This window comes from Heliangelus exortis, chromosome Z, assembly GCF_036169615.1.
Source record: "Heliangelus exortis chromosome Z, bHelExo1.hap1, whole genome shotgun sequence".
In the NCBI taxonomy this organism is placed as follows: Eukaryota; Metazoa; Chordata; class Aves; order Apodiformes; family Trochilidae; genus Heliangelus; species Heliangelus exortis.
Genome location: NC_092454.1, coordinates 13,695,126 through 13,709,679, shown reverse-complemented (window position 1 = coordinate 13,709,679; position 14,554 = coordinate 13,695,126). Strand labels below are relative to the sequence as shown.

The window sequence follows — 14,554 nt, the reverse complement described above, 5'->3', positions numbered from 1 at the left end:
AACAGATCAAGATAGACTGTTCTTTAACAGTCGTCTTTTTCCCATGTCAGTCAAAATATGTGACCTAGGGCACTGACCTGTTATGCAGCTTACAAACTCTTAATCTAAACCAAAAGGATTTGTGTGACACAAAAAGGAAAATCGGGCCGAAGATAAGTAATGCCCATGTTGCTGTTGTTTTTAATTTTAAAATACAACTAATAATCTAGAATTGTAACAGGTGCTTTAAACAGAAATTGTGTTTAATATTGATTGATGTCTTGTTGTCCTGAACCATGAAAAATGTTTATTTGTAACATGATATAGCGTTTCCTATCCACATTGCACATGGTTTCAAACACAATCAGCAGAACAGGCACTGGCCAAGTGGTGGTTGCTTCCTCTACACCCACTTTAAGAGACTGGATAGAGAACTGGAGGCTACTGCAAGGTGTCTGAGCAACCAACCTCCATCCACGCACAGACCCAGAGGCAGCCTACAGATTGCCTGCAAGCTTCCCATCTGAGGGTGCCTAGCACCCAACTCACCCACAAAATCTGGCATTTTCCAGAGGACACTTCCAATTATACATCTGCCTTACAGAGCTTACTTTCACTTGATCTTAGTCTTGTCTTGAAAATAGCTTCAGGTACCCTGCAAAAATTAACCTAGAACACCTTAGGGAGAGATAATATTAATCATGAAAATGATGCTTGGTTCTACAAGGACAAAAGGCACACAGACATCTACACACACCCAGCATCATGTTACTACAGTTGGGTCCCTTCCAACCCTATCCATTCTATCATTCTATGAAATACCCACATGGCCTACTGCAAAAATCAAACAAAGGCTTTCTTTGGTAGTGAGAACCATGACTGGAGTTTCCAAAGTTATTACAACCAAGTTCAACCAACTTGGTCTATTTTTATGACTGTGTCCTAAAATAGTGATCATATTACAGTGATATTTAATGTTGTTGGGGTTTTTTTCTAAAGGGTACAAAACCTCTAATTTTCTAGCAAAAATACTTTTTTCAAATATGAAGAGATATAAAATGAGACCTTATCCCTTATTCATGAGAGACAGATGTTATTTTTGGCTGCCCAATTTAATGAATACCATATTATGCTCTTTTTAACCTTACACCAGAAATAACATGCTTCTAGTATTCACGAACTTCAAGTCATTATCAGTAAAAGCTTCTATTAACATCCAGAACTTTCCTCAGTTCGTACTGAAAAAGCTTTAAGCTGTCAGCTACAATCCCTATTATGAAAGGATTTATTTTTTTTTACCTATCAAAAGATATTTATGCAAAAGATATAATCCTTAGCAGTCAGCTAGCTGAGCTTGAAAACACTGCAATATTTTCCTGTCAAATTCTGTAAGGTATTGGATTTACACATTTGACATCTTGCTGTTTTTTTGTATTTGTGTTTTGTTTTCTGTCCTCCTAAAAAAGCAAAAACAATGCACTCTTTTAAAAATGCTATTATACTTCTGTTTATTTTCACTGATTTGGAGAAATGCCTGCCAGTAAGTATGAGCTGAAACTAATTACCATCAGTACAAAATCTCCAAGCTGAACTGGGATGATGACAAAAATGCAACCAAAAAATGAATAAAATGTTTCTTGGGAAGCAGAGATCAGTTTTGCCAGCTAGTGACCACAGTGAAAAATAAAACCTTCCATACAAAGTTATTTTTAGCGTTTCATTTTTCCATGGATAACTTTCTTCACAGAGTAAAGGTTGTAGCTCATTCAATCCACTTAATTTAAGCTTACTACCTGCACGACAACTTTGTTAGTACGTGCAATTGTGTTTTTCCCATTGCATCTAATGCAATGGCTTGAAACAAATGAGGCTGCTCTAAGACCTTTAAAATCTAAGATTTTGGATATCTGTCTCAGCTTTGTATATAAAACCACAGTAGGATCTCTCCTGGATGGGTAGGAAGAAAACTGTCCTGAGGTGATGGTTCCTGGGCCTGAATTACAAATTATGAAAGTGCAAGAGCTGGGGTACACAGAAGGCAAGAAGGTACAGCATACTACACTCTTAGGCTCTACAAATAGCCTCCCTTTGAAAGCAGGTGTAAAAGTGTCCAAATTACCATCTATTTCCTCATGGCTACAAGGAGCCATTGCAGCAGCTGCAGATTTGGAACACTTCTTTCAGCTACAGCAACCTGCTACTCTAGGCCTTCCACAGGAACTCATCAACCAGAGTGCTGAAGTCAAAAGCTGGTCCAAAAGCTTTACTACGGAAATATCAAGCTGATGAGAGAAAAGGAACAAAAGCAACACGGGATTAAACCAAAACAACAAACTCATGAGCAGACCATGCCTCATATTGCACAACTGAGCTGAGGGAAAACAGAGCAGCACTTCCATGGCAGCAAGGGAAGACAAATTCCTGGCACTCCAGTTCACCTCATGATTAACCTGACTACAGCACCAGTCAGCGAGTCACAAAGCAAAGTGGATGGGATCAGAGCAGACCACATGTCGTTCCTGTTCCCACAGAAGCGGACACTTTGTTGAGATAAGTAAAAACTGCCCAACAACACACTTCCCAGACCAGAGCTTCTACTTGTGTGGAGCACACTCAGTGACAAGAGCCATCTAAAACCCCACTGTAGTCCATACATAACAAATTTGGGAACAGCAAGGAAAGCCTCAGTTGACACTGGCAGGACAAGTGCAGGACGTGCCACATTTCTACTGGGCGCTTTATTGTTCTTTTCTTCTGAACAAAAGAATGGTCATGACTAAAGTCAAAAGTTCTGCCTGTTCTGTGCCTTGTCTCTGATGGTAGCCTAGCAATCTATCTAAATAAATGACAGGAATAATACCAGTAATTATTTGTACCTCCCATATTGTTGGTAGGAGAGGGAGTTAAATATGACGTCTGTCTTACCCTCAGGGAGTCCACACACTTAGCATAATTGACTGACAAGAGAATGTATCCCTGAATGGACAAGTGAAACACAATGAGAGAAAGTAATGTATTATTGGCAGTAACAGAGTTCACAGGTTAAAGCTGTAGTGAAGTGACCTTAAGACAGCCAAACAGAAGACAATTTATAGTGTTTAGACTACACCACTGCTGGCATTGACAAGTCAAACTGACAGCTTGGCTCTGCAGGCTCTGCAGGCCAAAAAAACACTCAAAACTTTTGGGCAAATTTAAATATGTCTGCACTTGCACATGAATGACTGTAAATGTTTCATTAGAACCCTTTCCTTTTTAATATTTCATACATAGCATAATTCACCTTCCTGACCACAGACCTGGAAATTTAAATAATAAAATGCCTCAAAACGCTTTGAAGTTGTAGATGTCAGTGGAAAGTGCTCATAAAATGCCTTCAACTTTTATTATTGTTTGTACTCTTTTATCTCAAAAATCATCAGATTGCCTTTTTCAGATGTCTTGAGACTTCCTTGTGTTTCCCATACTCAGCTAATGATGGCCAAGTTTTCTCCAAAAGAAACCTTTTACAGTTCCATTAAAATTAGATAAAAGTCAGAAATATAGGGTTAGGGCATGCCCATACAGAAAGGTTTTAACCTCATAAAAGGGAAAAACAACACATTTCTGTGGGACAATGCTGCCAAGAAAGAGCAAGATACTAAACAGAGAACAGAAGTATTGTTCCTTCACAGTGCTGATTTGCATCAGACGAGCATTTGTCCCCTGGGTTTTTTTCCTATTAAATATCTTCCTTTTATCCAAGTGTTCCGAAAGTTTAAGGGAAAAATGCAAGGTGTGGGAGCCAAAACACCGTCTGGAGAGCTGGCAGTTCCTTAAACCATTTCATCACACTGTCTTCACTTCGGAGATTCAGGATAAAATTCTTCCCTATTTGAGCAAGCTGATGCAAGGCTTAATCTACCAGTATTTTAAGTATTTACATGAAGACAAGTTCCATACAGATCACAGTCCTGCAGAAAACCAGTTCCTGGGCCTGTGGTTTTTATTTTGTGGGTTATATTATGTAAATAGCCTAATAGAGGAACTCTGCAACCTTAGATGACTGCGTATCAGCAAGCCCTGTAGCATGATGGCAATTCCTTGTTATAAACCACTGGGAGCCCTGTTTCATTAAGACCAGGCTGTAACAGATGGGAGAACAGTTTCAGGACAGATAGATTCTGTACACAGTTAAGCACTTAATTTTCAATCATTTCAGGAAAATGGGGATTATGTCTACACGGTACAACAGAGATGAGGTTGCGAGTTCCAAGTTAGAGCCAAAAATGCTAGCATGCACCCACAGAATGGGTCAAAGCTGTGCAAAAACTGTATCTTGGACCCTCAAACCAGACATCTCTTCAGCACAGGGTGAGCCTCCTACTAATTAGACTGTCGGTGAGGCTCAGAGCTGAAAGACACTGCTTCAGAGTAGCCATGTTGCTCTGATTGCAGTGTTACCTTAGTCACTGGTTACTTCTTCCACTGCCGGAGGCAGGCAGAAGTTTCCACAAATGCTTCCCAACATCTCTAAGCAGATTCACATACCCAGGTTTTAACCCATGAAAAGTTCCAGGGCCCCCACTAACTTGAACTTCAGTCATTCAAACAGCCAAGTGTTCTGCTGATGCAAAACAGCTGGCCTAATACCTAAGGCAGGAAGAAGAGGTAAGGATGGAAGATGTCAGACAAAAGGGGAAAAGCCAAGTTAGTTTTAGGATCTGAAAGGAACTGGGGACTGTGTAACTCAGCCACCTGCATCTTTAGAGAAATATTTTTTAAGCCCAGAAGCTGTCCCTGATGGATGGACAGTTTTTCTAGCTGGAAATGCATCCCACAACAGCAGTTTCATACCCGCCCTTGACAGCTGTCTTTTTTGTTCCACTCCTCTAACAAGGTCTCCCTGCTCAATTTATATTTCCACTCCTGCTCCGTCTTTAACTTCTTCTACCATCCTCCTGGATTAACATGAACAATGATGCTGCTTCTCCTTCCAAAACTGTTTTGATGTGAGAACAGTCAAGTCTCATGTTCCCATCAGTCATCTCTGCATTGCATTACATATTCTCACTTCTTTCCACATAGGTCTTCATTTCTAAAACATCCATCACATTAACTGCTATTCTCTGATCTCTCTCCAGCTTGTCTGGGTCTTTTTAAAAACATGTTGGACAAAACTGAACACAATACTAGAAATCATATGTTGACCATAGCAAGCTAAGAATACTTGCCTCACATAAAATACCCTTCATAGTTCAATAAAGTACAATAGTAGCTATTTTTCTCATTAGCATTGCAATGTTTACCAATTCTTTGTGAAATCACCATCAGTAATAATCCACAGATATACCTCCATGGGTTAAAATACATGTCCTAAAAGATTTCCAACATTCTATATTTATTCTTTCTTATGTGACAACGCTGTGTTTGTATCTGAAACTTCACTTGACTGACTTCTTTCTTTTCCTAGTCATTACCCATACAGTATTTAAGCCCTATTCTCCAAAGCATTTATGACTCTTCTGATACTACTTCTATGAAAAGTTAAACAAAGGTTTTGAGAAACATTGAATCCCCCCTCGGTACAGGCTGCTTACACATCAGCATGTCCTGGCAATGAATAAAGAGCAATTACTGATTAGATTTGGTTAAACAGCTGAAAAAGGCTCATTAGGGCAGCTACACCTCCACCACACTCCTGAGCTTTGCAAAGGAAAACTCCACAGAACCGAAAAAGCAGTATGGGCACTGCATTTCTTTCTTCATTAAGATAACCACCAAACACATAATTTAGCTTGTCATGAGTCATTTGTAAAAAACCCACATTACCTTCTCTTCATTCTGTTATTTTCTTCAGTTAAGACTTCCCTCTGGTCTCTGTGCCTGTGGTATTTAAGGACATCAGTGGGTGAGAAATAACATCTACAAGATTTTTCTTCTGTCCAAGTCAAGTGGGCTAATTAACCCGACGCAGTCTTCCATCTTTTTATCCCTTCCAGTACCTGAGCTAGCATGTGCAATGCTATCTCCATATCTCTATACTGCACTCCAGCCTGGAAAACACACAGAATAGCTCTTGGTATCCTTAAGTACAGATGCAGAACACAGAATAATGCATATTTCATGCTACCACTGATGGATAACTGAGCATCCCTTAACAGTAGGGGGGAAAAAAGACATCCCCCCTTACACACCAAATATCCTGTGGGGGGGAAAAAAAAGACTACAATTAAACACACCTCCAGCTCCTCTCTCCTCCCATTATGACCACCACCAAGTTAAAAGTCTCCACAAAACAAGAAACTTTTGGAAAGCATTTACAGAGTTTCATTCTGTATCTGTCAGCAGAGGGGTCCAGCAGAAGACAAACTTCAGAGAGCAGCATCTTCTGAAGCACTTATGTTAATCAGTTTTCATTTATTTCTGGCAGAGCAGGCTAACTATGAAAGCATGTGTAAGAAATAGGAATATTTCTGCATGCCACATAAAATTGAAACATATGAGAGACGTCTGCAGAGTGTAGAAAGAAGACCAACCTACAGGAAAGTTTGGGGGTGATGTAAACCTGAAGAACAAATTTCTCATGTAGACAAATGAAGAAGAGAAAGGTTAACAAGCTGGGTCCATAACACAAACCAGATTGTCACTAGGATCAAAGTAAAAAACTCTAGTAGACAGATGACAAATAACCCTTACAAAGCAGTTGTGATCTGCAATGTGAAAAAAAGTATCAACTTTGGAATGAGGTAGACATGGCTGTTGTACAAAGGACATGATGGGTAATCAAATACACAAGAAGAGAGTCTGAACATCTAATTAAATGGGTATGCTTGGGTCATGAAAGAAAACAAAGTTACTAACAAGCAACACAGCCTTACCAAGGTTTATGATTTTTCAGACCCAACAGACACATTCTACTAAAGATTAGGCAATATGCTTCTTACATCTTCAAAGAAACAAAGCACCAGTCTTCCTGTTTTGTCCAAGAAGAGGCAGAGACATTAGCCATTACAGACAAAAGAGCCTCAGGATCCAAAACAACTCCAAAAAATTAACCCCCTTGGTTTTGAAAACCAGTAGTGCTGGTAAGTGCAGGCAGGGGCTCCTTGAGTACCTTCAAACTTCAACCAGATCTGCTAAGAACCTAACTCAGCCTGTAGTGTTTATAAACACCAGTAAGAGTGAGAAAGATCGAATTAATCCAGTGTAACAATCTGACAGTGCTGTTCAAGGGCTGGATCAATACCAAGATTGGGAAAGAAAAAAAAAAAAAGTAAAGTAAGAGAAAGTAAGCCCAAAAGGAATTACTGAAAGTAATTAATACTCAGTTGATAAATGAAATTGTGGACTATGCAAACCACAATTCATTAAAAACCTTTCAGATGAAGAGCTTTTAGGATCAAAGAATAATTCAAACTATTCTAGAACATACAATTTCCTTATATGCTTTGAGCAGCAGGAAAAGGGACCTTGGGGCACTAAAATTTCCATCAGTGACAGGAGAGCCCCAAACACCACCTCCTCCCCTTTCGCCACCTCTCTACTGCCCACTGCTCTCTTGCATACCATCTCTTTCATATCTTGATTCCCTTTCTGTGCCTCCTCTTTTAGTCGCTTGCCTCAGGAAAGTCTGGTTTAGATTGACCACAGGGTGACTTACAAAGCAGTGGTGTGATCCTGTGTCATGAGAGTAAACTAAAAGCAACGTTCAGTGAACAGGCTGATGCTGGCGAGTTTGCCAAGTTTTGTAGTGACTGTAGCATTGTTTCTCTGAAGGAAAATTAGAGTCTGAATGTTCGATAACTCCACTGCTCTCTTCTGCATCTTTGGTCTGGTTATCTTGCTTCTCTTTCAAAAACAGAATCAGATTTTAATGACAGCAAAAGTGGCAGGTCTAGCTACAGAACTCAACTCATTTCTTCTTTTTCACCAAATGGAAAGGTATTAACTCTTGCATCTGAAAGACTACTGAATAACAGACTTCCTGACTTACACAAATTAATCTCTCCACACCTTAAGGGAAAAAGAATCTCATTGAAACATAGCTTTCCCAAATTATCTAGGTGTTCCCTTTTTCTGTTTTATCTTTTAAAGTTAATAACATTTTGAGAGGCTCTAAGCAGATTGAAATATCTGTACTCAGAGCCTTTAGAACATTATGTGTGATAGCAGGGCACTCACTTGGGCATCTCCAGGTCCATTGGTTCCCCCAAAATAACACAGGATAGAACACTGCAATGGGTAAGTGAGCGAGCTATTAACACATAAAATTCTTAATTTGGTCTTAACTACTTGCAATAGCCTTCTATAATACTCAGGTATGCACCCTATACAAAAGGATAGTATCCTCAGGCCTAGGCTTAATGGACTTTAGGCATCTCTGTCCTCAACAATGAAGTACAGAACTGCAGTTGATCTAAACTGGTATGGCCTGCAGTGAAAAGCAGCACCAGTTACACTACTTCTGACTAGCCATGCCAGGATGCTGCTACTCGAGCTAACCAGTCCACTCTTTCATCAGCACCACATTCACATGCTAGAGCTGGTTCACATCAACCCACTGCTGTATCAGCACATTATGGTCCCAGTGTTTGCTCCAGGGGTCTCTGCAGTAGCTGCAGTTCTCTGCAAGCATTATAAACAAGATGGGTGAAGTTCTTGTGTGTAGCTGGAATTACCCAAAGCAGTAACAAGAAAAAAACTTATCCTTTGCAACATCAAACAAGCAGAAAATGTGGTTGGTTACCAGCTGGATCATTACTCCTACAAGCACAGCTCAGTTCCACTATGCCTCTTCTGCAAGTAAATTGGATTTTTTTGTCATCAGAGACTGACTCTCTGAGGCTGTTCTCATGTCATGTTTCTGTTTAGATATGATTCTTTTGTGGCGACTTCAACCCCTGTAAGAAAGGCAACTGCCTGGGGGAGTGAAGAATCCGTATCTCCTTTTAATTATAAAATTGTATCTCAAAGCATTTATAAACGTCTTACTAGTTTCACTTTCACTGTCCTGCTATATTCTTCAGCTGGTATCGTTATAAAAATAAAGTCAAAATGCTTCCTTTCTACACACTCGAAAAGCACCTGGAGTCAGGCCTTGGAAGTAGTTACTCCAATCTACATCACATTTCAAAATTCTAGCTTCCAGTGTTCTGCAATACAAGCAATTTTTTGCTGTCGTGTATAGTGGTTCCATCTTAAAACTCTGCACTTTCTGGTCACTACAGTTGGAAGCTAATGTAGGAAAACTTTGTAAATAAGTGTACTGATTTATTACATAGATCTACAGATATAAGGTATAAATGTAGCCAAGTTATCCTGTGAATTTCCCCCCAAAATACCTCATCTACTGCCATGGATGAGTGGTCCAGACATTGTTACTGACTTTTATGATTGTTTCTGAAGACTGGAAAGCATACAGATCCTAACTGAAACCTTGCTAAAGTTAATGAGATTCTTTCCTTTTCTGCTGTACCTCTGGAGCACTGTCATTACTGAGGCTGTTATGCTAAGATTTCATCTTTATACAAAAGGCCATCAAATCTGCTGCATGTGAGTACAATTCTCATGACTTTATGTTGGCAACAAAGATTTAAAGCATTCCTCAACATCACAGTAACCACTGAATGTGTGATGCTAGGGTGTCAGCAAATATCTTTGTTGGTCAGGTTGGTTCTACAAACTTGTGAGATCCACGTTTTCCAAACTTGTAAACCCTGCATATTTTAAAAATAAATTAAAACAATAATGATTAAAAAAAAAAACACAAACTCAGGAAAACACATTAGCAAAATAGTTTATGCAACTGCTTCTGTGATGCACTTTAACCTATTGAAACAAGATTTAGATAGTTATCACTGTGCAACTTCAGGAAATAAATCTAAGAGGCAACTCAATAAATATATTGTGTTATGAGTTGTACCATAAACTCTAAACTATCAGAAGTTTTGTTTTTGAATGGGAAGCATTCCACTAATGCTTTGCACATGAATAAGTAAGAGCATCTCTAAATAAATAATCCTCCAGATGTTACACAAAGAGTAACTGGCCTAACATGGGAGATGGATGAGTGAGTGAAGTTTTCAGAGACTGCGTGGAACATAGCAGAGACAAGAATCTACATTGTGCAACCTAAAAAAATACTTACCTGATTAGTGATGCATTTTTAATAAAAAATTCAGTAAAAGTCACAGGAATGTCTCTAACATCCTTCAAAATGACTGCAAATCACACTTCTATTCTCTGTCATCTGTGTTACAACTGTTAGACTCACTGTTGTAGCATAGACAAAAACACTTATTCTGGAAAAAAACAGAGTAATTTTAAATTTTAGTCATGAGTCTTCCCATGGTTGTGAGGAGAACAGAAAGAAGACATCACTTTCACTTCCTGGTCATCCTTGTGTTATGCTGTATGCTTATACCATGGCATTCACTCAGGGCTTCTGGCTGCTTGAGCTGGTCAGGAAAGAACTACTTTACTCTTTTTTCATAAAATTTGACAGCTGTGTTCTTTTCACTTCACTCTTCCAATATTGGAACTAGTCACATCAAAACAATAATACAGACCAATGCATTTGAATATGCTAGTGGTACTGATGTTATTCTCTTACCACATCCAAATTTGGTACAGGGTGTGTACTTTGTGGTCTCTGATAGACTGAGGCACATGGAGTAAAAATCACATGGTACTGGACTAAACAGCTCAGATGTGGTTCCCCAACCCTGCTGAAGAGAGGACTCAGTGATGCAACCAGCCTCTTTTATCCGTTCCACATTGACATGCTGACTCTATTATAGACCAACAATGTCATTAAAGAAAATCTTTAATTTCACAATTCTACTGAACAGGCATAGGGCAGCTCTGAAATGAAACCCCCCAGGACACGTCCATTAGAGCTACTGATTGCCATCAAGCTTTCAGAGCTTCTGAAAGGTAAGCATGTAAGGCTGAGCCAGCTGACCCTCTGAAGCAGCAGGTAGTGCCCAGATTCTGGGAAGAGCAAGTGCTGAGGGAACCTCAGAAGCTACCAGAGAAACCCAGCATTGAACCAAGCCAAGAAGCTTCTGTTCAGGGTACAGAAGCTCCTCTCGGGGTTCTTCCTAATGCCTTTTTACAGTTAAGCAAATAACTAAGGAAAACACCTGGCTTCCTTTGTCAGTCACAAACTTATCCATCAGCCTGTAGTTTGATAGCATAGCACACAGGTTGTGCTTAAGGGGAACTGGCAGAGGAGAGCAAAACCAAGGAAGATACTACTACTTACTTCTGTATTTTTTATTATTAGTCTTTGTTTGGAAAAGTAAAGAGACAGAAGATAGGTTTTTTTCACTACCTTATATCTCTACCACATCTCTGACTTCTTAAAAGTTAAGTTCTCACTGGATAGAAAGGAATCCCTAATTTTTGTTTTTAAATGGTTAAAAGCCAGAGTACAAGGAGTGACACACAGAAGAATTAACAGTGGATACCCCATGAATTTTAACATTCACAGAGGCATAAATGGGTGCATGGTTTACTCTGAAAACAGGGCAAGGAGTAAAGAGCAACAACAATGTGGCAACACTGGAATGTGAGACAAGACCCTTCTGGTCCACCAAGCGGGAGAATGACTGAAACTGATAACCAAGGAAGAGAGTGCTAGATCAAAAAACAGTGGTGGCAAAAGAAATATAATGCAAAATGAGGGAGTTCTATACAGTGAAAATAGTATCAAGAAACCCTATCAACTGTAGTCCAAGACAGAACCTGATGGTGTAAAACCCATTCTGAATAACTAGGCTTAAGTGGAGTTTATTACTTACAAAAATCCAATTACAGTGCAACTGTACAGCATCTTAGAAAACACAGTAGTATGGGCACCTCTGGGTACCCATTTTTCAGTGCATCTGTAACATGAAAATCATTGTGCTGAGCTTCACAAATAGTAAGTCACCCAAACAGAAGAAAATATTAGCAGGCATAAAAAGCAGAATGGAAAATGATTCCAGGCACATTCTAATGCTGTTGCATTTTGATATGACGTGCTCTCCTCCAGAGAAGTGTCTCATAGACTACCTTTTTGGCTCAGAAAGACACCCAGACCTTTTATAGCCCTGGTCTGCAGCTAATGAGAACCAGGTGACCTGGCTAGCAAAACAAGTCAGATAGTTCATTGCCCTCATGTCTGACACATGCTCACAAACTCCTTTCTTGTCTGGGGTTGAAGGTTTCAGGCTGAAATTCCTGTGCCATCCATTATATCATATCTACAAGCCTTTAAATTGTTTCTAGTATTGGATCCCAGTACTGTTTCAAAACATTTAATTAAATACCACTTTACATTAAAAAATTACTCCCTTTGGTAAGATGTGAAAAATGTACGCTGCAAATGAAAATGTACGCTGCAAGCTGACAGTAGTTCTCAGTTTAGAAGCAGAGATGATAAAGGCAGCATTTACATTTGACAAGTCAGACCTCTCAGTCAGGAACCGTGTTCCCTGTTGAAACAGCAGTGAAGATACTGGCTATCAAGTGCTCCTGGGAACTTAAGCTGTTATCACGGCACCCCCAAAAACATAGGAAAGAGGGACTATGGTCCGAAAGTACCATCTGGACACAACACAGGCAGCAGACTTTGCATTAAGCATGACATGCTCAAGCAGGACATATCCTTACCAGCACCACAGGTGAGTAGGGCTCATACAGTTAAGTGGGAATGAGGCCTTAGGGTGTTGCAAGATATCCATCCCTAGGATGACCCTACTGGTCCTGCTGTGCTGTAGCCAGACTAGCCCACACCTCATCCAAGAGAGAGTGCCCTGCACCGCCCACAGAGCTCTGTGCAGCCCATGCTGGAGCCGAGGGGGTGGCACCAGTGGGGTGGTTCGCAAGGGTCAGGGCTGTGAGGGCGGATAAAGGGAGGGTCTGCACAGCATTGCCCACCTTCATTCTGCACCTTCCGTGTTCATCCAAGGACATCCTGGATGTCCGTACCTCAGCGAAGCTCAGGAGTGCACAGGCACAGGCAGCCCGAGGGCAGCGGGGAGGACAGGCAGCCGGCCCGGGGAGAGCGCCCCGGTACCCAAGCAACAGCGGAGACCCGGTCCCAACATGTCGCCCGCTACTGGCAGTGGGTGGGCAGGCAGCTGGTTGCTAAGCGACCTCGGGTCACCTAGCAACCCAGGCACAGGTTGGGCCTGCGCTGGGCGGGCTGTAGGCAGGCCCTGGAGAGTGACCCTGGGAAGGGTCGTAGTTAGTGTTCCCGCCCTCTGAGGGGCTGGGCATTCCTGCGTGGACATTTGTTAACACCTCGAAGTGTGTTAGTGAGCCTCAACATGGCTGCTCTGCTTCCTAATACGAACATGGCCTCGTCACCAACCTTCACATGTGCGTGGGTTTCCTGCAGCAACCTTCTCCCTGCAGTGGGGCAGAATTTTGTTTCTGTTGACTCTCGACTTTGAAAAAGGTCTCATGCAACACAGTCCCTCCACTTAGGTCAACTGGGGATGGACCTTCTGAAAACCCAGCTTTGAAAGCAGGTAGAAAACAATGCTGTGTCAAGTGCAGAAATGAGGAGCAATTTTACTGATTCGTTTCTACAGTTGTCTCTACGTGTAGGTGGATGATCAGAAAGCCACATGCTGATATGAAGTCTTAGCTGTTCTTTCCTCCTTATTAAAGTCACATTCTGTCAGCCCTATCCCTCAGCTTTCAGGAGAAAGTCTCATTAATTTCAGAATATAAAAGAGTAGATAATCACAATGTGAAACTCATTAGCAAAGTTTAAAAAAGGAACAAATGCAAGCAGCATTTACTTCTCTGCTCTGCAACGAAGTTCTTAATAAAGGGGAAATGCAGGGCAAGCGAAGAAAACATTTCCAACAAGGATGAGGAGGCTGCAGCATGCCATTACATTTGCCTGTGGCATTCCCAGGCAGAACCTCTCTCTCACTTCAGGCATACAGCTTGCTGAGGGCTCATGGCTGGAATTCCCACGCGTGCCAGCACAAAGTATTGCCGTGGACATATGTAACTATTTTAAAAAGCATGCCAAGGGGAGGGGTGTCCATTTCCTACAATGGCTAATTGGAGCTGTGATCCTCGAGGTCAAATTCTTGCAGGTAGATCCAATAAGAGAGTTAACCCCTGCAGATTAGTCACCGAATACCTGGCCTCTGAGCATCTGGCTCCTTCTGTGAAATTCAAAACCCAGAGCTGGGTGCTAAGCCTCCCCCCATGGAGCATATGCAAAGTTAGACCTCTCAAAAGGGCCATCCAAGAAAGCACATGTAAAGCAGGAGCCACTTGGAGATGGAAATGCTAATTGCAGGAGCGTGGCCGAATTCTTGTCCCCACTCCAGAGCCGTGGCATCCGTCCGAGTCAGAGCTCCAAACAGAGCCTGACCCCACTCCCTCCTGCGGCCAGCAGCCCTCACCAGGCTTCTGTTTTCTTTCTAAAACCCAGCCAGGATGCTCCAGTGGTGTCGGCATTTATGCATACATCAAGCCCTAATGCCAGTAGCATCGCCTGGGAAGAGGCACACAGACTCCTCTGCTGGCTGGTGGACATCTCCTTCCAGCAGACCTGCCTTGCTGCAGGGGTCTTGGCTGA

The 14,554-nt window shown here is 41.3% G+C and overlaps 1 long non-coding RNA gene across 1 annotated transcript; it reads right to left on the bottom strand.

The window, feature by feature from the left end:
- Positions 1 to 10,580: 10,580 nt before the first annotated feature.
- Positions 10,581 to 12,926, bottom strand: LOC139789850 (uncharacterized). The gene is made up of 3 exons (XR_011723264.1): positions 12,886 to 12,926; positions 11,766 to 11,849; positions 10,581 to 10,685 (listed from the first exon to the last, which is right to left on the bottom strand). It is a non-coding gene; the product is annotated as an uncharacterized lncRNA (long non-coding RNA).
- Positions 12,927 to 14,554: the final 1,628 nt, after the last annotated feature.